Source organism: Bombina bombina, chromosome 5, assembly GCF_027579735.1.
Source record: "Bombina bombina isolate aBomBom1 chromosome 5, aBomBom1.pri, whole genome shotgun sequence".
NCBI classification, from domain to species: domain Eukaryota; kingdom Metazoa; phylum Chordata; class Amphibia; order Anura; family Bombinatoridae; genus Bombina; species Bombina bombina.
In genome coordinates, this window is record NC_069503.1 from 1,145,908,327 (window position 1) to 1,145,932,442 (window position 24,116).

Here is a 24,116-nt window from a genome sequence, read left to right on the forward strand (position 1 = left end):
AGGTTTAAGTCTAAGTTTCGTGATGTGGTGGATTTTTATGCAAATGGCCCAGATGATTGATGTCTATGAAACTAAACAAGGTAGAATGATTACATGTCTATCCCAGGTACCCACCATTAAAGGACATAGAACATTGTGAAAGACAACTGTAATTATACACCTGCAGAAAATGTATACCCATCAAAATTGCCACCTGAGTATCAAAGGAGACCTAGACCCAAAAGGACTTAAGCCAATGTCTCATTTTGTCAAAGCACAATAACGGATGGTGTAGGAAAAACGTTCCTTTAGAGTGAGTAATAAACTGTCAACCCAAGATGGAGTAAAAGAGAAAGTCTCATAGTCCTTGAACCGGACACACAGAAATAGAAAGGGCTTAAGTGGTAATGCTCTTGTCAGAGTCTTTCTGCGCAATGCTTAGGTTCATTACCCTATTCCAGCCGCTGGTAGCATACAGTGCATCCAAGGTACCTGAGGGGAAGCACCAGTGTCCCAAATACGTGACCGTGGGTCTGAACAGTGAAGGGACTTTGGCTGCTGCACAATCAATATCGGATGCATTGCTTGTGGCCATATTTCTTCCTGTAAGTGAGAGACCTGTGTAGGGCTGCCTTTCTGGAGTGTATATAGGCTGGCTGGGTCTCAGCAGAGGTTTTGTTGCTAGTTACTAGCGTGGCAGTAGTGGTTTCAGCAGCACTAGGAGTGATCAGCTCTCTAATCTCTGCCTCAGTGGTTTATCAGCCAATTTTGGGGTTTTCTGGTTCTCGTTTAGATCTGCGGTTAAACATCCTGACTCAAAAGCACTGTCAATGCTGGAAGCCTGCACTGAAGTGCTAGTTGCAGTGGATTGTAGCGCCATCTTCAATGTATGGGTGAATATAGCTTGGTAGTCATCTAGGAGGTTGCTAATCTCCCCGATGATATAAACCGCACACTCCATTGTAAGAGTACTCAGTGAGGATCGTGTAGTGAGTTAAAGGAAAGATATGTAGCTCAAAGCAGGTAGTCTCCCGTAAGGTCTAGGTTCTCAGAGATGTTGTTAGAGTTCCGCTCCATCCACGCACATGGCCGGCCATGCACCCCCTGGTGTTCTCTATTTCAGTCAAAAGATGTACTTATGAGGTCCAGCTAGGGCATAAAACCCTCCAAATGTCTCAGGACAACTTGATCCATCCAGAAGTGTATGCTTAAATATATATTGAGGACATAGGCAGTATTATATACATTTAAAAGCTATGTCAGAGCCAGGAGCTCTCCATTAGTGCGTCTTGTTGCTCCGGCAGTTGGCTCCGCCCGCCGGGTTAGGTTTTTTTAATATGTAATATAGTTAATTTAATTGGTAGTTTAATGTAATTTTAGTATAATAGTAAGGGTAGGTTAATTAAAAGTTTAATATAGTTTAATTTAATTCTACAGATAAGTTTTAATTTATTATAAGATAGGGATGTTGTCATTTTAATGTAAAGTTAGTGGGTTGTTAGGTTTAGGGGTTAATAGCTTAATTTAGTTTATGGCGATGTGGGGGGCTGGCGGTTTAGGGGTTAATAGGTTTAGTTAGTTGTAGTGATGTTTGAGGCCAGGGGTTTAGGGGTTAAAACATTTATTTAGTTGCGGTGGGGTCCGGGAGCGGCGGGATAGGGGTTAATAACTTTATTTATTGGCGGCAGGTCTGGGAGTGGTGGGATAGGGGTTAATAACATTATTTAGGTTGCAGCGATGTCGGGGCGGCAGATTAGGGGTGTTTAGACTCTGGGCTTATGTTAGGGTGTTAGGTGTAAACGTTACATGTTTTCTACCATAGAAATCAATGGGATATCTAGCAGCATCAAATATAAGCTTTCGCTGCTTTCAGACTCCCATTGAATACCAGATACGCTGGGCCGGAATAGCTGCGAGTGTACCGTTTAACTATTTGATAACTTTGAAAAAGTGTCAGATAGTGCCGAATGTGTATTCGGAACATCTGTAATGACGTAAGCATCAATCTGTGTTGGATTGAGACCGGCGGATCGAATGTTACGTCACAGATTTCAACTTTTGCCGGTCTGTAGGCTTTGATAACTAGGTTGGATCAAGCTTGCAACAATTACGCTGCAGTTCCAGCGTATTTGCGGTTGACGGCTTGATAGATATCCCCCTTTGTGTTTACCACCTCAAATGGAAGTTTATTCCATGAATCTACCACCCTTTCTGTAAAAAAATGCTTCCTCAAATTTCTCCTGAATCTGCTACCCTTTAACTTTAGATTGTGACCCCTTGTTTTGGCATTTATTTTTTTGTGAAAAAAGCTTTATGCTTCTATTTAATTAAGTCCCTTCATATATTTGAAGGTTTCTATCGTGTCACCTCTTTCCCTTCTATCGTCTAAACCATACATATTTAGATCATAGAGTCTTTCTTTACTGATACAGGCTGATAGACAGTTACAAGATCACATACAAACTCATACAGGCTAACAGACAGACAGACAGACACAGTTACAAGATCACATACAAACTCATACAGGCTAACAGACAGACACAGTTACAAGATCACATACAAACTCATACAGGCTAACAGATAGACACAGTTACACGATCACATACAGGCTAACAGACAGACAGACACAGTTACAAGATCACATACAAACTCATACAGGCTAACAGATAGACACAGTTACACGATCACATACAGGCTAACATACAGACAGACACAGTTACAAGATCACGTACAAACTCATACAGGCTAACAGACAGACACAGTTACAAGATCACATACAAACTCATACAGGCTAACAGACAGACACAGTTACAAGATCACATACACACTCATACAGGCTAACAGACAGACAGAAACAGTTACAAGATCACATACAAACTCATACAGGCTAACAGACAGACAGACAGACACAGTTACAAGATCACATACAAACTCATACAGGCTAACAGACAGACACAGTTACAAGATCACATATAAACTCATACAGGCTAACAGACAGACACAGTTACAAGATCACATACAAACTCATACAGGCTAACAGACAGACAGATACAGTTACAAGATCACATACAAACTCATACAGGCTAACAGACAGACACAGTTACAAGAACACATACAAACTCATACAGGCTAACAGACAGACACAGTTACAAGATCACATACAAACTCATACAGGCTAACAGACAGACAGACACAGTTACAAGATCACATACAAACTCAAACAGGCTAACAGACAGACAGACACATTTAAAAGATCATATACAAACTTATACAGGCTGACAGACAGACAGACAGACACAGTTACAAGATTACATACAAACTTATACAGGCTATCAGACAGACTGACACAGTTACAAGATTACATACAAACTTATACAGGCTAACAGACAGACAGACACAGTTACAAGATTACATACAAACTTATACAGGCTATCAGACAGACTGACACAGTTACAAGATTACATACAAACTTATACAGGCTAACAGACAGACAGACACAGTTACAAGATTACATACAAACTTATACAGGCTATCAGACAGACTGACACAGTTACAAGACCACATACAAACTCATACAGTCTAACAGACAGACACAGTTACAAGATCACATACAAACTCATACAGGCTAACAGACAGACACAGTTACAAAATCACATACAAACTCATACAGGCTAACAGACAGACACAGTTACAAGATCACATACAAACTCATACAGGCTAACAGATAGACACAGTTACACGATCACATACAAACTCATATAGGCTAACAGACAGACACAGTTACAAGATCACGTACAAACTCATACAGGCTAACAGACAGACACAGTTACAAGATCACGTACAAACTCATACAGGCTAACAGACAGACACAGTTACAAGAACACATACAAACTCATACAGGCTAACAGACAGACACAGTTACAAGATCACGTACAAACTCATACAGGCTAACAGACAGACACAGTTACAAGAACACATACAAACTCATACAGGCTAACAGACAGACACAGTTACAAGATCACATACAAACTCATACAGGCTAACAGACAGACACAGTTACAAGATCACATACAAACTCATACAGGCTGACAGACAGACACAGTTACAAGATCACATACAAACTCATACAGGCTAACAGACAGACACAGTTACAAGATCACTTACAAACTCATACAGGCTAACAGACAGAAAGACACATTTAAAAGATCATATACAAACTTATACAGGCTAACAGACAGACAGACACAGTTACAAGATTACATACAAACTTATACAGGCTAACAGACAGACAGACACAGTTACAAGATCACATACAAACTCATACAGGCTAACAGTCAGACATACACAGTTACAAGATCACATACAAACTCATACAGGCTAACAGAGAGACAGACACAGTTACAAGATCACGTACAAACTCATACAGGCTAACAGACAGACAGACACAGTTACAAGATCACATACAAACTCATACAGGCTGACAGACAGACACAGTTACAAGATCACGTACAAACTCATACAGGCTAACAGACGGACACAGTTACAAGATCACGTACAAACTCATACAGGCTAACAGACAGACACAGTTACAATATCACATACAAACTCATACAGGCTAACAGACAGACAGACACAGTTACAAGATCACATAAAAACTCAAACAAGCTAACAGACAGACAGACACAGTTACAAGATCACATACAAACTCATACAGGCTAACAGACAGACTCAGTTACAAAATCACATACAAACTCATACAAGTTGACAGACAGACACATTTACAAGATTACATACAAACTCATACAGGCTGACAGACAGACACAGTTGCAAGATTACATACAAACTTATACAGGCTAACAGACAGACAGACACAGTTACAAGATCACATACAAACTCATACAGGCTAACAGATAGACACAGTTACACGATCACATACAGGCTAACAGACAGACAGACACAGTTACACAATCACATACAAACTCATACAGGCTAACAGACAGACACAGTTACAAGATCACGTACAAACTCATACAGGCTAACAGACAGACAGACAGACACAGTTACAAGATCACATACAAACTCATACAGGCTAACAGACAGACACAGTTACAAGAACACATACAAACTCATACAGGCTAACAGATAGACAGTTACAAGAACACATACAAACTCATACAGGCTAACATACAGACACAGTTACAAGATCACATACAAACTTATACAGGCTAACAGACAGACAGACACAGTTAAAAGATCACATACACACTCATACAGGCTAACAGACAGACAGACACAGTTACAAGATCACATACAAACTCATACAGGCTAACAGACAGACACAGTTACAAGATCACATACAAACTCATACAGGCTAAAAGACAGACACAGTTACAAGATCACATACAAACTCATACAGGCTGACAGACAGACACAGTTACAAGATCACATACAAACTCAAACAGGCTAACAGACAGACAGACACAGTTACAAGATCACATACAAACTCATACAGGCTAACAGACAGACTCAGTTACAAAATCACATACAAACTCATACAAGTTGACAGACAGACACATTTACAAGATTACATACAAACTCATACAGGCTTACAGACAGAAAGACACATTTAAAAGATCATATACAAACTTATACAGGCTAACAGACAGACAGACACAGTTACAAGATTACATACAAACTTATACAGGCTAACAGACAGACAGACACAGTTACAAGATTACATACAAACTTATACAGGCTATCAGACAGACTGACACAGTTACAAGATTACATACAAACTTATACAGGCTAACAGACAGACAGACACAGTTACAAGACCACATACAAACTCATACAGGCTAACAGACAGACACAGTTACAAGATCACATACAAACTCATACAGGCTAACAGACAGACACAGTTACAAGATCACATACAAACTCATACAGGCTAACAGACAGACACAGTTACAAGATCACATACAAACTCATACAGGCTAACAGACAGACACAGTTACAAGATCACATACAAACTCATACAGGCTAACAGACAGACACAGTTACAAGATCACATACAAACTCAAACAGGCTAACAGACAGACACAGTTACAAAATCACATACAAACTCATACAGGCTAACAGACAGACAGACACAGTTACAAGATCACATACAAACTCATATAGGCTAACAGACAGACACAGTTACAAGATCACATACAAACTCATATAGGCTAACAGACAGACAAAGTTACAAGATCACGTACAAACTCATACAGGCTAACAGACAGACACAGTTACACGATCACATACAAACTCATACAGGCTAACAGACAGACAGACACAGTTACAAGATCACATACAAACTCATACAGGCTAACAGACAGACACAGTTACAAGATCACGTACAAACTCATACAGGCTAACAGACAGACACAGTTACAAGATCACATACAAACTCATACAGGCTAACAGACAGACACAGTTACAAGATCACATACAAACTCAAACAGGCTAACAGACAGACACAGTTACAAGAACGCATACAAGCTCATACAGGCTAACAGACAGACAGACAGACACAGTTACAAGATCATATACAAACTCATACAGGCTAACAGACAGACAGACAGACAGACACAGTTACAAGATCACATACAAACTCATACAGGCTAACAGAGAGACAGACACAGTTACAAGACCACATACAAACTCATACAGGCTAACAGACAGACAGACAGACAGACACAGTTACAAGATCACATACAAACTCATACAGGCTAACAGACAGACAGACACAGTTACAAGATCACATACAAACTCATACAGGCTAACAGACAGACACAGTTACAAGATCACATACAAACTCATACAGGCTAACAGATAGACACAGTTACAAGATCACGTACAAACTCATACAGGCTAACAGACAGACACAGTTACAAGATCACGTACAAACTCATACAGGCTAACAGACAGACAGACACAGTTACACGATCACATACAAACTCATACAGGCTAACAGACAGACACAGTTACAAGATCACATACAAACTCATACAGTCTAACAGACAGACAGACACAGTTACAAGATCATATACAAACTCATACAGGCTAACAGACAGACAGACACAGTTACAAGATCACATACAAACTCATACAGTCTAACAGACAGACAGACACATTTACAAGATCACATACAAACTCATACAGGCTAACAGACAGGCACAGTTACAAGATCACATACAAAGTCATACAAGGTAATAGACAGACATACACTGTTACAAGATCACATACAAACTCATACAGGCTAACAGACAGACACAGTTACAAGATCACATACAAACTCATACAGTCTAACAGACAGACAGACACAGTTACAAGATCACATACAAACTCATACAGTCTAACAGACAGACAGACACATTTACAAGATCACATACAAACTCATACAGGCTAACAGACAGGCACAGTTACAAGATCACATACAAAGTCATACAAGGTAATAGACAGACATACACTGTTACAAGATCACATACAAACTCATACAGGCTAACAGACAGACACAGTTACAAGAACACATACAAACTCATACAGGCTAACAGACAGACAGAGTTACAAGATCACATACAAACTCATACAGGCTAACAGACAGACACAGTTAAAAGATCACATACAAACTCATACAGGCTAACAGACAGACAGACACTGTTACAACATCGCATACAAACTCATACAGGCTAACAGACAGACAGACACAGTTACAAGATCACATACAGACTCATACAGTCTAAGACAGACAGACACAGTTACAAGATCACATACAAACTCATACAGTCTAACAGACAGACAGACACAGTTACAAGATCACATACAAACTCATACAGGCTAACAGACAGACACAGTTACAAGATCATATACAAGCTCATACAGGCTAACAGACAGACAGACAGACACAGTTACAGGATCACATACAAATTCATACAGTCTAACAGACAGACAGACACAGTTACAAGATCACATACAAACTCATACAGGCTAACAGACAGACTCAGTTACAAAATCACATACAAACTCATACAAGTTGACAGACAGACACATTTACAAGATTACATACAAACTTATACAGGCTTACAGACAGAAAGACACATTTAAAAGATCATATACAAACTTATACAGGCTAACAGACAGACACAGTTACAAGATTACATACAAACTTATAAAGGCTAACAGACAGACAGACACAGTTACAAGATTACATACAAACTTATACAGGCTAACAGACAGACAGACACAGTTACAAGATCATATACAAACTCATACAGGCTAACAGACAGACAGACACAGTTACAAGATCATATACAAACTCATACAGGCTAACAGACAGACAGACACAGTTACAAGATCACATACAAACTCATACAGTCTAACAGACAGACAGACACATTTACAAGATCACATACAAACTCATACAGGCTAACAGACAGGCACAGTTACAAGATCACATACAAACTCATACAGGCTAACAGACAGACACAGTTACAAAATCACATACAAACTCATACAAGTTGACAGACAGGCACATTTACAAGATTACATACAAACTTATACAGGCTTACAGACAGAAAGACACATTTAAAAGATCATATACAAACTTATACAGGCTAACAGACAGACACAGTTACAAGATTACATACAAACTTATAAAGGCTAACAGACAGACAGACACAGTTACAAGATTACATACAAACTTATACAGGCTAACAGACAGACAGACACAGTTACAAGATCATATACAAACTCATACAGGCTAACAGACAGACAGACACAGTTACAAGATCATATACAAACTCATACAGGCTAACAGACAGACAGACACAGTTACAAGATCACATACAAACTCATACAGTCTAACAGACAGACAGACACATTTACAAGATCACATACAAACTCATACAGGCTAACAGACAGGCACAGTTACAAGATCACATACAAACTCATACAGGCTAACAGACAGACACAGTTACAAGATCACATACAAAGTCATACAAGGTAATAGACAGACATACACTGTTACAAGATCACATACAAACTCATACAGGCTAACAGACAGACACAGTTACAAGAACACATACAAACTCATACAGGCTAACAGACAGACAGAGTTACAAGATCACATACAAACTCATACAGGCTAACAGACAGACACAGTTAAAAGATCACATACAAACTCATACAGGCTAACAGACAGACAGACACTGTTACAACATCGCATACAAACTCATACAGGCTAACAGACAGACAGACACAGTTACAAGATCACATACAGACTCATACAGTCTAAGACAGACAGACACAGTTACAAGATCACATACAAACTCATACAGTCTAACAGACAGACAGACACAGTTACAAGATCACATACAAACTCATACAGGCTAACAGACAGACACAGTTACAAGATCATATACAAGCTCATACAGGCTAACAGACAGACAGACAGACACAGTTACAGGATCACATACAAATTCATACAGTCTAACAGACAGACAGACACAGTTACAAGATCACATACAAACTCATACAGGCTAACAGACAGACTCAGTTACAAAATCACATACAAACTCATACAAGTTGACAGACAGACACATTTACAAGATTACATACAAACTTATACAGGCTTACAGACAGAAAGACACATTTAAAAGATCATATACAAACTCATACAGGCTAACAGACAGACACAGTTACAAGATTACATACAAACTTATAAAGGCTAACAGACAGACAGACACAGTTACAAGATTACATACAAACTTATACAGGCTATCAGACAGACAGACACAGTTACAAGATTACATACAAACTCATGCAGGCTAACAGACAGACAGACAGAAAGACACAGTTACAATATCACATACAAACTCATACAGGCTAACAGAGAGACAGACACAGTTACAAGATCACATACAAACTTATACAGGCTTACAGACAGAAAAACACATTTAAAAGATCATATACAAACTTATACAGGCTATCAGACAGACAGACACAGTTACAAGATTACATACAAACTTATACAGGCTAACAGACAGACAGACACAGTTACAAGATCACATACAAACTCATACAGGCTTTGTGTGAGTATATGTTTGTATCTATGTGTAAGCATATGTTTGTGTGTGTATGTGTGTGAGTATATGTTTGTGTATTTGTGTGTGATTATATGTTTGTGTGTGTATGTTTGTGTAAGTATATGTGTGTGAGTATATGTTTGTGTGTGTATGTGTGTGAGTATATGTCTGTGTGTTTGTTTGTGTTTGTGTGTATATGTTTGCGAGTATGTTTGTGTGAGTATATGTGTGTGAGTATATGTTTGTGTGTGTGTGTGTGAGAGTATATGTTTGTGTGTGTGTGAGTACTCATACAGGCTAACAGACAGACACGGTTACAAGATCACATACAAATTCATACAGTCTAACAGACAGACAGACACAGTTACAAGATCACATACAAACTCATACAGGCTAACAGACAGAAACAGTTACAAGATTACATACAAACTCATACAGGCTAACAGACAGACAGACACAGTTACACGATCACATACAATCTCATACAGGCTGACAGACAGACACAGTAACAAGATCACATACAAACTTATACAGGCTAACAGACAGACACAGTTACACGATCACATACAAACTCATACAGGCTAACAGACAGACAGACAGACAGACACAGTTACAAGATCACATACAAACTCATACAGGCTAACAGACAGACAGACACAGTTACAAGATCACATACAAACTCATACAGGCTAACAGACAGACACAGTTACAAGATCACATACAAACTCATACAGGCTAACAGATAGACACAGTTACAAGATCACGTACAAACTCATACAGGCTAACAGACAGACACAGTTACAAGATCACGTACAAACTCATACAGGCTAACAGACAGACAGACACAGTTACACGATCACATACAAACTCATACAGGCTAACAGACAGACACAGTTACAAGATCACATACAAACTCATACAGTCTAACAGACAGACAGACACAGTTACAAGATCATATACAAACTCATACAGGCTAACAGACAGACAGACACAGTTACAAGATCACATACAAACTCATACAGTCTAACAGACAGACAGACACATTTACAAGATCACATACAAACTCATACAGGCTAACAGACAGGCACAGTTACAAGATCACATACAAAGTCATACAAGGTAATAGACAGACATACACTGTTACAAGATCACATACAAACTCATACAGGCTAACAGACAGACACAGTTACAAGATCACATACAAACTCATACAGTCTAACAGACAGACAGACACAGTTACAAGATCACATACAAACTCATACAGTCTAACAGACAGACAGACACATTTACAAGATCACATACAAACTCATACAGGCTAACAGACAGGCACAGTTACAAGATCACATACAAAGTCATACAAGGTAATAGACAGACATACACTGTTACAAGATCACATACAAACTCATACAGGCTAACAGACAGACACAGTTACAAGAACACATACAAACTCATACAGGCTAACAGACAGACAGAGTTACAAGATCACATACAAACTCATACAGGCTAACAGACAGACACAGTTAAAAGATCACATACAAACTCATACAGGCTAACAGACAGACAGACACTGTTACAACATCGCATACAAACTCATACAGGCTAACAGACAGACAGACACAGTTACAAGATCACATACAGACTCATACAGTCTAAGACAGACAGACACAGTTACAAGATCACATACAAACTCATACAGTCTAACAGACAGACAGACACAGTTACAAGATCACATACAAACTCATACAGGCTAACAGACAGACACAGTTACAAGATCATATACAAGCTCATACAGGCTAACAGACAGACAGACAGACACAGTTACAGGATCACATACAAATTCATACAGTCTAACAGACAGACAGACACAGTTACAAGATCACATACAAACTCATACAGGCTAACAGACAGACTCAGTTACAAAATCACATACAAACTCATACAAGTTGACAGACAGACACATTTACAAGATTACATACAAACTTATACAGGCTTACAGACAGAAAGACACATTTAAAAGATCATATACAAACTTATACAGGCTAACAGACAGACACAGTTACAAGATTACATACAAACTTATAAAGGCTAACAGACAGACAGACACAGTTACAAGATTACATACAAACTTATACAGGCTAACAGACAGACAGACACAGTTACAAGATCATATACAAACTCATACAGGCTAACAGACAGACAGACACAGTTACAAGATCATATACAAACTCATACAGGCTAACAGACAGACAGACACAGTTACAAGATCACATACAAACTCATACAGTCTAACAGACAGACAGACACATTTACAAGATCACATACAAACTCATACAGGCTAACAGACAGGCACAGTTACAAGATCACATACAAACTCATACAGGCTAACAGACAGACACAGTTACAAAATCACATACAAACTCATACAAGTTGACAGACAGGCACATTTACAAGATTACATACAAACTTATACAGGCTTACAGACAGAAAGACACATTTAAAAGATCATATACAAACTTATACAGGCTAACAGACAGACACAGTTACAAGATTACATACAAACTTATAAAGGCTAACAGACAGACAGACACAGTTACAAGATTACATACAAACTTATACAGGCTAACAGACAGACAGACACAGTTACAAGATCATATACAAACTCATACAGGCTAACAGACAGACAGACACAGTTACAAGATCATATACAAACTCATACAGGCTAACAGACAGACAGACACAGTTACAAGATCACATACAAACTCATACAGTCTAACAGACAGACAGACACATTTACAAGATCACATACAAACTCATACAGGCTAACAGACAGGCACAGTTACAAGATCACATACAAACTCATACAGGCTAACAGACAGACACAGTTACAAGATCACATACAAAGTCATACAAGGTAATAGACAGACATACACTGTTACAAGATCACATACAAACTCATACAGGCTAACAGACAGACACAGTTACAAGAACACATACAAACTCATACAGGCTAACAGACAGACAGAGTTACAAGATCACATACAAACTCATACAGGCTAACAGACAGACACAGTTAAAAGATCACATACAAACTCATACAGGCTAACAGACAGACAGACACTGTTACAACATCGCATACAAACTCATACAGGCTAACAGACAGACAGACACAGTTACAAGATCACATACAGACTCATACAGTCTAAGACAGACAGACACAGTTACAAGATCACATACAAACTCATACAGTCTAACAGACAGACAGACACAGTTACAAGATCACATACAAACTCATACAGGCTAACAGACAGACACAGTTACAAGATCATATACAAGCTCATACAGGCTAACAGACAGACAGACAGACACAGTTACAGGATCACATACAAATTCATACAGTCTAACAGACAGACAGACACAGTTACAAGATCACATACAAACTCATACAGGCTAACAGACAGACTCAGTTACAAAATCACATACAAACTCATACAAGTTGACAGACAGACACATTTACAAGATTACATACAAACTTATACAGGCTTACAGACAGAAAGACACATTTAAAAGATCATATACAAACTCATACAGGCTAACAGACAGACACAGTTACAAGATTACATACAAACTTATAAAGGCTAACAGACAGACAGACACAGTTACAAGATTACATACAAACTTATACAGGCTATCAGACAGACAGACACAGTTACAAGATTACATACAAACTCATGCAGGCTAACAGACAGACAGACAGAAAGACACAGTTACAATATCACATACAAACTCATACAGGCTAACAGAGAGACAGACACAGTTACAAGATCACATACAAACTTATACAGGCTTACAGACAGAAAAACACATTTAAAAGATCATATACAAACTTATACAGGCTATCAGACAGACAGACACAGTTACAAGATTACATACAAACTTATACAGGCTAACAGACAGACAGACACAGTTACAAGATCACATACAAACTCATACAGGCTTTGTGTGAGTATATGTTTGTATCTATGTGTAAGCATATGTTTGTGTGTGTATGTGTGTGAGTATATGTTTGTGTATTTGTGTGTGATTATATGTTTGTGTGTGTATGTTTGTGTAAGTATATGTGTGTGAGTATATGTTTGTGTGTGTATGTGTGTGAGTATATGTCTGTGTGTTTGTTTGTGTTTGTGTGTATATGTTTGCGAGTATGTTTGTGTGAGTATATGTGTGTGAGTATATGTTTGTGTGTGTGTGTGTGAGAGTATATGTTTGTGTGTGTGTGAGTACTCATACAGGCTAACAGACAGACACGGTTACAAGATCACATACAAATTCATACAGTCTAACAGACAGACAGACACAGTTACAAGATCACATACAAACTCATACAGGCTAACAGACAGAAACAGTTACAAGATTACATACAAACTCATACAGGCTAACAGACAGACAGACACAGTTACACGATCACATACAATCTCATACAGGCTGACAGACAGACACAGTAACAAGATCACATACAAACTTATACAGGCTAACAGACAGACACAGTTACACGATCACATACAAACTCATACAGGCTGACAGACAGACACAGTTACAAGATCACATACAAACTCATACAGTCTAACAGACAGACACAGTTCCAAGATCACATACAAACTCATACAGTCTAACAGACAGACAGACACAGTTACAAGATAACGTACAAACTCATACAGGCTAACAGACAGACACAGTTACAAGATCACGTACAAACTCATACAGGCTGACAGACACACACAGTTACAAGATCACATACAAACTCATACAGGCTAACAGACAGACAGACACAGTTACAAGATCACATGCAAACTCATACAGGCTAACAGACACAGTTACAAGATCACATACAAACTCATACAGTCTAACAGACAGACAGACACAGTTACAAGATAACGTACAAACTCATACAGGCTAACAGACAGACACAGTTGCAAGATTACATACAAACTTATACAGGCTAACAGACAGACACAGTTACAAGATCACATACAAACTCATACAGGCTGTGTGTGAGTATATGTTTGTATCTATGTGTAAGCATATGTTTGTGTGTGTATGTGTGTGAGTATATGTTTGTGTATTTGTGTGTGATTATATGTTTGTGTGTGTATGTTTGCAAGTATGTTTGTGTAAGTATATGTGTGTGAGTATATGTTTGTGTGTGTATGTGTGTGAGTATATGTCTGTGTGTTTGTGTGTGTTTGTGTGTATATGTTTGCGAGTATGTTTATGTGAGTATATGTGTGTGAGTATATGTTTGTGTGTGTGTGTGTGAGAGTATATGTTTGTGTGTGTGTGAGTACTCATACAGGCTGACAGACAGACAGAGTTACAAGATCACATACAAACTCATACAGGCTGACAGACAGACACAGTTACAAGATCACATACAAACTCAAACATGCTGACAGACAGGAAGGCACGGTTACAAGATCACATACAAACTCATACAGGCTAACAGACAGACACAGTTACAAGATTACATACAAACTCATAAAGGCTAACAGACAGACAGACACAGTTACACGATCACATACAATCTCATACAGGCTGACAGACAGACACAGTAACAAGATCACATACAAACTCATACAGGCTACCAGACAGACACAGTTACAAGATCACATACAAACTCATACAGGCTAACAGACAGACACAGTTACAAGATCACATACAAACTCATACAGGCTACCAGACAGACACAGTTACAAGATCACATACAAACTCATACAGGCTAACAGACAGACACAGTTACAAGATCACATACAAACTCAAAAAGGCTAACAGACAGACACAGTTACAAGATCACGTACAAACTCATACAGGCTAATAGACAGACACAGTTACAAGATCACATACAAACTCATACAGGCTAACAGACAGACAGACACAGTTACAAGATCACATGCAAAACTCATACAGGCTAACAGACAGACAGACACAGTTACAAGATCACATACAAACTCATACAGGCTAACAGACAGACACAGTTGCAAGATCACATACAAACTCATACAGGCTAACAGACAGACACAGTTACAAGATCACGTACAAACTCATACAGGCTAATAGACAGACACAGTTACAAGATCACATACAAACTCATACAGGCTAACAGACAGAAAGACACAGTTACAAGATCACATACAAACTCATACAGGCTAACAGACAGACAGACACAGTTGCAAGATCACATACAAACTCATACAGGCTAACAGACATACAGACACAGTTGCAAGATCACATACAAACTCATACAGGCTAACAGACAGACACAGTTACAAGATCACGTACAAACTCATACAGGCTAATAGACAGACACAGTTACAAGATCACATACAAACTCATACAGGCTAACAGACAGACAGACACAGTTACAAGATCACATGTAAACTCATACAGGCTAACAGACACAGTTACAAGATCACATACTGTTACGGTTACCCTTAGTCTCGCTGAGAGATGGACCGCTTAGTAGCCTGGATCCCTATTGCTAAAGAGGGGAGAAGCTGCTTTCCATAGTATTCTATATGAGTCTCGCAAATATAGAATAATCTCCCTTAGCTGCAGTACAGCTAGGATACCCTTCTGCCCACAAGAACGAGTCAACGCTGCGATTGAGGGTCAAACAAGAACTCAGGACTGGGATGCCCAGCCTGCTTTTTATTAAGGTTACATGCACACAGGGCACTCCCAGGGGAGAGGGGGGGAAGCACAAAATCCCCCATCACACATTTAGATAGAGAGCACTGTCCTTTGACAGGCCACAATAGGATTACAGTACTTAAGATAACAAGTTTACAAGTTCATCTTATCAATTAGCAGTCTGGCTCCAGAGGTGATTAGACAATAGTTTCTAAAAGCTGAAAAAAAAGAGTTAACTCTTTATGAAATGATACTTGTTACGGTTTTCTTGGAGCCCTTCTTAGGCGCTGGCTTGCTGGTTCAGGCATTGCTGCTGGGAAATAAGCTCTTCACAACAAAATAACTAATGCTTCTGTAACAGTGCTCCCTTTCTGTGGAACACTCTGGCAGACACTGTCTGACCCCTTTTCGGGGCAGACTAAGGCTGTCCAGACCGCTGGTTATGCAGGGCTGAGGTCTGTTTGTCTGGACAACCCGTCGGCGTTGCCATTCTGTTTCCCAGGTCTGTAAGTAATGGTGAAATTGAAGGGTTGCAACGATAAGCTCCAACGTAATAGCCTGCCGTTATCTCCAGAGACCCGGTTCAGCCACACCAACGGGTTATGGTCGGTGACCAGAGTGAACTCCTGACCATATAAATAGGGAGTCAATTTCTTTAATGCCCACACCAAAGCCAAACACTCCTTTTCGACCGCTGCATAGCTGACTTCGCGGGGCAGGAGCTTCCGGCTGATGTAGGCAACTGGATGCTCCCCTCCATCTTCGCCTACTTGGCTGAGGACAGCTCCCAGCCCGAACATGGAAGCGTCTGTATGGACGATAAAACGTTTGTTAAGGGCTGGGGCCGCCAAGACAGGAGCGTTAATTAGAGCATTTTTGAGAGCCTGGAAAGCCGTTTCACAGTGGGGAGACCACAGGACCTGTCGAGGTAAGTTCTTCTTGGTCAAGTCAGTCAGGGGTTTGGCAAGTGTGCTGTAGTCTGGTACGAACCGTCTATAGTACCCTGCCGTGCCCAGGAAGGCTAGGACCTGAGTCTTAGTGATGGGGGTGGGCCAATTGGCGACAGCTTCTATTTTGGCCGGCTCTGGTCGCTGCTTTCCACACCCCACCCGGTGACCCAGGTACTGTACCTCGGCCATCCCAAAGTGGCATTTTTCTGGCTTCAGAGTCAGGCCAGCAGCCCGGATCTGATCCAGAACCATTCCCACATGAGCTAAGTGGTCCTCCCAGGACTCACTGTGGATCGCTATGTCGTCCAGGTAGGCGCAAGCAAAACTCTGGAAGCCATCCAGGAGCCTATCCACCAAGCGCTGGAATGTAGCTGGGGCATTCTTCATCCCAAACGGCATTACCCTAAACTGATATAAGCCGAATGGGGTGACGAATGCCGACTTGGGGATAGCCTCCGGGGCCAGGGGAATCTGCCAGTAACCTTTGCAGAGGTCAATAGTGGTCAGGTAATTTCCCCTGGCTATACGATCGAGTAGCTCGTCTACCCTGGGCATAGGGTAAGCGTCCGTCACGGTATTTTCATTGAGCCTCCGATAGTCTACACAGAACCGGGTGGTCCCATCTTTCTTGGGCACCAAGACAACTGGGGAGGCCCATGGACTATCGGAGGGCTCAATTACCCTGAGCTGGAGCATCTCATCGATCTCCTTCTTCATTCCTGTCCTAACTGCTTCGGGGATTCGGTACGGAGCCTGGCGCAAGGGAGCTTGTCCCGGAGTATCTACCTGGTGGGTGGTTAAAGTAGTGTACCCTGGCTTCGGGGAGAAGGTGAGGTGTTTGGACTGGAGGAGTTGGTTGAGCTGCTCCCTTTCAGTGGGGCTAAGTCGGTCCCCTATCTGAACCTGCGCCACTATACCTGTGGGGAGACTCTTTTCTAATAGGTCTGGAATGGGTAAACTGTCGGGGTCTTCCTGAGGGGAACAACATACGGCCGTCACGTTCTCTGGTCGCTCAAAATATTCCTTGAGCATGTTTACATGGAATGTCTTTCTAAGATTGTTGTCATGGCAGCTAGCTATCACATAAGTGGTGTCTCCCCTTTTCTCTACGATCTGGTAGGGACCCTGCCAGGACGCCTGCAATTTGTCTGTCTTCACCGGCTTAAGTACTAACACCTTTTGTCCTATGGTGAAGATTCTCTTTCGGGCCCCCCGATCGTACCATACTTTCTGTCTTCTCTGGGCCAACTGGAGATTAGCCCGCACGGATTTGGCTAATTGCTCCATTCGGTCCCTGAGTTCCAGCACGTATGGCACAATGGGGACACCGTCAGCCTCCATCTCTCCCTCCCAGTGCTCCCGGATCAGGTTTAGGGGTCCCCGTACCTTTCTTCCGTAGAGCAACTCGAAGGGAGAGAACCCTGTCGTTTCCTGGGGCACCTCCCGATAAGCAAATAGGAGGTGCGGCAGGAAGCGTTCCCAGTCTCGGTATTCCTGAGTGAACGTCTTGAGCATTTGCTTGAGGGTCCCATTGAACCTCTCACACAGCCCGTTCGTCTGGGGGTGGTATGGGGAGCTCAGGAGGGACTTAATTTTGCAAACCTGCCAGAGTTGTTGGGTTAATTCAGCCGTAAATTGGGTGCCTCGGTCGGATAGGATTTCTTTTGGAAATCCTACCCGGGAGAACACCTGTACTAGTGCATTCGCTACCGTATCCGCTTGTATGTTGGATAGGGCGACAGCCTCTGGGTACCTGGTAGCGTAGTCCACTACGGTAAGAATGTAGCGCTTACCGGAGGGACTAGGGGTAGCCAGTGGTCCCACTAGGTCAATAGCAACCCGGCTGAAGGGTTCCTCTACAATGGGCATATTTACTAGCTGGGCTTTAGGGTGATCGCCTCGCCTTCCTACTCGTTGACACACATCGCAGGTGTTACAGTAAGTTCTAACGTCAGCGTGCACCCCTGGCCAAAAGAACGTGTGAGTAATACGGTGTAGGGTACGGGTAACGGCTAGGTGGCCTGCTAAGGGGATGTCGTGGCCTATTTTGAGGATTTCTTGACGGTATTTGTGGGGCACTACCAGCTGTCGCCTACGCTGTCCCCTTTTCTCTGTCCAGCGGTATAGTTTCCCTTTTTCCCATAAGAATGTTTCGTTATCTGCCCCGCCCCCTCCGGTCTCTGCTCGTTCCCGGTACTTTTGTAAGGTCGGGTCAGTCTTAAACTCTGCCTCGAAAGCATCTGGGGTGTCCCAGGGTATGGGGCCTAACCTGTCAGGCAAGGTCGGGGTAGGTCTTACCTGTGTCTCCCGCACTGGTGAGAGCTCTCGCTCCGTCCGGGCTTGGGCCCGTGTAGTCACTGGGTCCGCCTCGTTGTTGCATACTGGAGCATAGGCAGAAGTCATGGGGCCCAAATCGTTGCCCAGTAGTACTTCGGCAGGTAAATTATCCATTAGGCCCACGTTCACAGCCCCCTTTCCCGCTCCCCAATCAAGATGCACTTTAGCTGTTGGAATTTTGTACACATCCCCCCCCGCCACTCTAACGGCCACAGTCTGTCCGGATCGCTTGTGCTCTGGCACCAAATGACTCTGTACCAGCGTGATAGTAGCCCCTGTGTCTCGCAATCCCTCGGTAGATCGCCCCTCGAGCCATACCCTCTGCCGATGGTGCTGGCGGTTATCTGAGGCAGCATATACAGGGTCTGCCTCGTGAAGCGGCCCCACATATCCCTCCATAGGGGCCTCTTGGTTAACACAGAGGGCCCGGGCCGGACGATAGGACCCAGAGGGGTAATTGTAATTCCTGGGTGTCTGGTGCGTATTAAGGGGGCAGCTAGCCATGAAATGCCCTGGTTGCTTGCATCGGTGGCAAGTCGGTCTGTGATGCTCAGAGCTGTTATTGGGTGGTCCTGAGTGTCGGACGGGCCCTGTGGGCACCGGGGCTCGGAATTCAGCACGAGGGGGTGCACGGTAAACCTCTCTGGGTTCGACCCGTGCTGGAGCTCGGTAGTTCATGGGTTCGTGAAGACGGGAGTCATAATGTTCATCGGCCAATTTGGCTGCTTCTTCTAAGGTAGAAGGCCGCCTGTCTCGCAGCCATTCCTTCCCTTGCTGTTCCATGCCATTATAAAAATGTTCTAAGAGAAACAATTGTAAAATTTCCTCCCCAGTCACCGCTTTACTTCCGCTCAGCCAGTGATTTGCCGCTCTCCGCATTCGGTGCGCCCATTCCATATGGGTATCGTTAGGCTTCTTTTCCGTGCCCCGAAACTGTCGGCGATACGTGTCCGGAGTTACAGCGTACCGTCGCAACAGTGTCTCCTTAACTAGCTCATACTGTGTCACTTCCTTAGCACCCAGAGTACGAAAGGCTTCCAGGGCTCGCCCGGATAGTTTCCCAGACAATATCGTGGGCCACTCTCTGTTGGGAATCTGGTGCAGGGCACATTGCCTTTCGAAGTCCGCCAAATATTCATCAATCCCTGTCTCGCTCTCTAGAAAGGGTCGAAATGCTGTATAGGGTATCTTGGGCCTCCGAGCATTTTCGACAGGGATGATTACCTGCGGGGCTACAGCATTGCGGTGTGCGTTCGCTAGGTTGAGTTCGTGGGCTCGAGTCTCTCGTATATCCTCGTCCGCCTCCGCCATCAACTGCTGTACCAATTCCATGGAGGGGTTCGGCCCGTATAATGAGAGCCTTTCCCGAACAATCCTGGTTTTTTCGTCACTAATCGTGGTCGGTGTTTCCACCATTGTGAAGCTCTGATCCAGTTCGTTCAATTCTGCGATCAGCTCTCTCCTCGGCCGGTTGCTGGTGTACCCCCCTCTGCTTTCAAGTAAATCCTTTAGGGTTGTACGCTTCAATTTTCGTAAGCGCTCTCCATCCGTTCTGTACCACTCCTAGGAAATCCAGGAAAATCCAGCCGCTGCCGCCAAATGTTACGGTTACCCTTAGTCTCGCTGAGAGATGGACCGCTTAGTAGCCTGGATCCCTATTGCTAAAGAGGGGAGAAGCTGCTTTCCATAGTATTCTATATGAGTCTCGCAAATATAGAATAATCTCCCTTAGCTGCAGTACAGCTAGGATACCCTTCTGCCCACAAGAACGAGTCAACGCTGCGATTGAGGGTCAAACAAGAACTCAGGACTGGGATGCCCAGCCTGCTTTTTATTAAGGTTACATGCACACAGGGCACTCCCAGGGGAGAGGGGGGGAAGCACAAAATCCCCCATCACACATTTAGATAGAGAGCACTGTCCTTTGACAGGCCACAATAGGATTACAGTACTTAAGATAACAAGTTTACAAGTTCATCTTATCAATTAGCAGTCTGGCTCCAGAGGTGATTAGACAATAGTTTCTAAAAGCTGAAAAAAAAGAGTTAACTCTTTATGAAATGATACTTGTTACGGTTTTCTTGGAGCCCTTCTTAGGCGCTGGCTTGCTGGTTCAGGCATTGCTGCTGGGAAATAAGCTCTTCACAACAAAATAACTAATGCTTCTGTAACACATACAAACTCATACAAGCTAACAGACAGACACAGTTGCAAGATTACATACAAACTTATACAGGCTAACAGACAGACAGACACAGTTACAAGATCACATACAAACTCATACAGGCTGTGTGTGAGTATATGTTTGTATCTATGTGTAAGCATATGTTTGTGTGTGTATGTGTGTGAGTATATGTTTGTGTATTTGTGTGTGATTATATGTTTGTGTGTGTATGTTTGCAAGTATGTTTGTGTAAGTATATGTGTGTGAGTATATGTTTGTGTGTGTATGTGTGTGAGTATATGTCTGTGTGTTTGTGTGTGTTTGTGTGTATATGTTTGCGAGTATGTTTATGTGAGTATATGTGTGTGAGTATATGTTTGTGTGTGTGTGTGTGAGAGTATATGTTTGTTTGTGTGTGAGTACTCATACAGGCTGACAGACAGACAGAGTTACAAGATCACATACAAACTCATACAGGCTGACAGACAGACACAGTTACAAGATCACATACAAACTTATACAGGCTATCAGACAAACTGACACAGTTACAAGATTACATACAAACTTATACAGGCTAACAGACAGACAGACACAGTTACAAGACCACATACAAACTCATACAGGCTAACAGACAGACACAGTTACAAGATCACATACAAACTCATACAGGCTAACAGACAGACAGACACAGTTACAAGATCACATACAAACTCATACAGGCTAACAGACAGACACAGTTACAAGATCACATACAAACTCTTACAGGCTAACAGAGAGACAGACACAGTTACAAGACCACATACAAACTCATACAGGCTAACAGACAGACACAGTTACAAGATCACATACAAACTCATACAGGCTGACAGACAGACACAGTTACAAGATCACATACAAACTCAAACAGGCTAACAGACAGACACAGTTACAAGAACACATACAAACTCATACAGGCTAACAGACAGACACAGTTACAAGATCATATACAAGCTCATACAGGCTAACAGACAGACAGACAGACAGACACACACAGTTACAAGATCACATACAAACTCATACAGGCTAACAGACAGACAGACACAGTTACAAGATCATATACAAGCTCATACAGGCTAACAGACAGACAGACAGACACAGTTACAAGATCATATACAAACTCATACAGGCTAACAGACAGACAGACAGACAGACACAGTTACAAGATCACATACAAACTCATACAGGCTAACAGACAGACACAGTTACAAGATTACGTACAAACTCATACAGGATAACAGACAGACACAGTTACAAGATCACATACAAACTCATACAGGCTAACAGACACAGTTACAAGATCACATACAAAGTCATACAAGGTAATAGACAGACATACACTGTTAAAAGATCACATACACACTCATACAGGCTAACAGACAGACAGACACAGTTACAAGATCACATACAAACTCATACAGTCTAACAGACAGACAGACACAGTTACAAGATCACATACAAACTTATACAGGCTAACAGACAGACAGATACAGTTACAAGATCACGTACAAACTCATACAGGCTATCAGACAGACAGACACAGTTACAAGATCCCATACAAACTCATACAAGTTGATAGACAGACACATTTACAAGATTACATACAAACTCATACAGGCTTACAGACAGAAAGACACATTTAAAAGATCATATACAAACTTATACAGGCTAACAGACAGACAGACACAGTTACAAGATTACATACAAACTTATACAGGCTATCAGACAGACAGACACAGTTACAAGATTACATACAAACTCATACAGGCTAACAGAGAGATAGACACAGTTACAAGACTACATACAAACTCATACATGCTAACAGACAGACACAGTTAC